At 27.1% G+C, this 2697-nt stretch overlaps 1 pseudogene; it reads left to right on the top strand.

Annotated features, from left to right (window-relative positions):
* LOC108751635 overlaps positions 1–2433 on the top strand; it is a 4032-nt pseudogene extending 1599 nt beyond the window's left edge.
* Positions 2434–2697: the final 264 nt, after the last annotated feature.

Genomic DNA, 2697 nt, shown 5'->3' with positions numbered 1-2697 from the left:
AAAAAAATATTATATTTTGAAAGATTAATTTAAAAAATTATTTGTAAACTATATTCTAAGCAATAGAAATTCTGAGATATAAAAATTATATGGCTAATTATATATTACGTTTAGAAGATTATTTGTAAATATTAGTAAACGTGCTGAAGTGGGCATTTGTGAACGTTTATTAATACTATTGCATACGCGACTCATTAATCATGTGGCTATCAAAGCATAGTCTGTAAATCATTATTATCTCAAAAATTACTGCTTAAAATAAAAATTTACAAATAACTTTTTTACTCAATTTTTGAGATGTATTTTGCGATAGTATTTTGAATAACGAATTTTGGTACATTTCGTTTAATTATTAATTATAATGCAATTTTAAGTTCTTCTCACTTTATCTGTTTAATTTTATTTACTTAATTAATTAAATTTAGTTTTAATATTATATAGACTAGATTATATTATTATATAGTTAATTATTTAGTATAATTTTTGCAGCTTCTATTGTGTGCTTCCTTGATTTTATTGAAGATATGCCATGCGACAAGAAAGAAGAATTTAAAAAAGAATTTGCGGATATTTATGCAGAAACACAAATTGTCTGTAAACAAAAAAATGATCAGAATACGATATTGAACGTGTACCGCGTATTAATGGTTTTTGCTCAAAAACGTATGCCATAAATGTGTGCGCAGATTATTCATTTTAAATGAAATAATTATTTTAATTACATATTTTATTTAATTTCTGATAAAATTATCCATGATAAAATTAAAAAAATGCATTAGATGTTTACAATATATTAAAAGTTGAATAACAATGTATGCTATAATTGCGTGCACATATTATTTGTTTTGAATAAATATTGTAATTAAACAATGAATTTATGTAACATATGATGAAATTATGTCAGATTATCAATTGTCTAAACGTCCGATTAAAAAATTTAACATTGTGTTACTGAAATTTTCAAAGATATGATAAATTCATTAGAGAATATGTTCCTTCTGACAATTTATTGTAAAACACGTAATAAAAATTCTTAAAAATCTAAGAAATATATTTTGAAACATATACAAACATTTTTTAATTCCAGAGATACAACAAAAAATATTATTTTATTAACTTCTAAATGCAAAAATATAAATGTAATTGATAAGATAAAATAATTTTAGGATAATGATAAATTCTATAATAATATTGTATAATAATAATGTAAATTATTTCTTGATTCATAAAGATATAAGTATTTTACAAAGAGCGTAATTGTTATTCATAATATTTTCTGAGTTTTCTAAATCATTATGAAATAAAATAATTATGTATGTGTACATATATATTAAAAGACACTAATTTAAGTAGAAACTTAAGTTACCACAGTTCCAATTGATCGCTCGTTTGAAAGACAAAAGAAAGTTATTAAGATAAAAGAGGAAAGGAAGTTTATGGTTTGCGCGCCTTTAAAAATGTAAGTTATCTATCACATTCGATCAATTTTGATCGATATTTGGCATAAAGCCTGTTTTATATCGAAGGACTCTTTGAACTGCACATGATATAATAATTTGAAGTAAAAGGAATAAAGTTTTTTTTTACTCAACTTACCATACCAGTTCAGAAAATTCATTGATAAATAATAGATCTATATTTTCTGTTTCACTGTTTCGTGTTTATTACAATATCAGACGTTAGTCTGTCATAATTTTGAATGATACCATGAAAAGAAAAAGAATTTCCAACAAAAATAACAACGTATTTAATTTATCTTAGGTATAAAAAGAAATAAAAGATTGTCTTTGACGAAAAGAAAACACGGTAGCCAAAACGAGAAACTGTCTGGTCACCAAGAATATTATAGTATTATTGAGAATAATAAATCCTCGAGGATGAGCTGGAATTAATTGCAGGACCGATTGCAAGCAATTTACGACACTGATTGCAGCCGAGATGAGAGAACCATCTTGGGAAAATCTTTCGGACGACGGAAGAAAAGGAAAACGATGTCTCTATCTTTCTTTCCCATATCTCGCTTCTTCTCTTCTTTGAAGCACGGATTTGAATCTACGTTTTACAGCGCAATTAATTCCCTAAGGAGAGTTGCATTTCTTGCTCCGTCGGGACAAGGAAAGGGATTTGTGAACGGCAAGGTTTCCGAAGTCTCGTAGGAACTTAGCAACCGGATAGAGACGAGGCGAATGCAAGGAAAGGAAAGAAATTTGAAGAAGGATATATTCACGGGGTTGCTGAGGGAAAGACCGACGAGGAGATGGCAAATCATTTCTATAGAGTTAAGAGATACACGATGTCTCCGCGACAATATTATCGATGACCGCTAAACGTCCCGCTTTATCTTTGCAGAGTCCTGTAAAGTTAATGATTTTAGATTATTTCCTGTATCACAACAGGATTCATCAATTTCAATTGGAAGGAAATGATACTTAAATACATAAACGCTGAATTTGTCAGCGATCAAAAAATATCTTTGACGAAAGGCGCACTTTATTATTTAAGTGAAATAAATGTGAATAGATGTGAATTTTTGTTATTTGCATAAAATTAGGAATAATTAAAAGTTAATGCATTTGTATTATTGCATCATTTTTATTCTTTTCAAAATAAAATTTTATACCCTTTGTGAAATAAATTCAATTACTTTATAAGCAATTAAAATGTTAAGGCAGAATATTAAGAATCATCTTTGATCAT

Source organism: Trachymyrmex septentrionalis, unplaced genomic scaffold (genome assembly GCF_001594115.1).
Source record: "Trachymyrmex septentrionalis isolate Tsep2-gDNA-1 unplaced genomic scaffold, Tsep1.0 scaffold51, whole genome shotgun sequence".
NCBI lineage: Eukaryota > Metazoa > Arthropoda > Insecta > Hymenoptera > Formicidae > Trachymyrmex > Trachymyrmex septentrionalis.
Note: the sequence above shows the minus strand (reverse complement) of the source record. Positions and strands in the feature narration are given on the sequence as shown.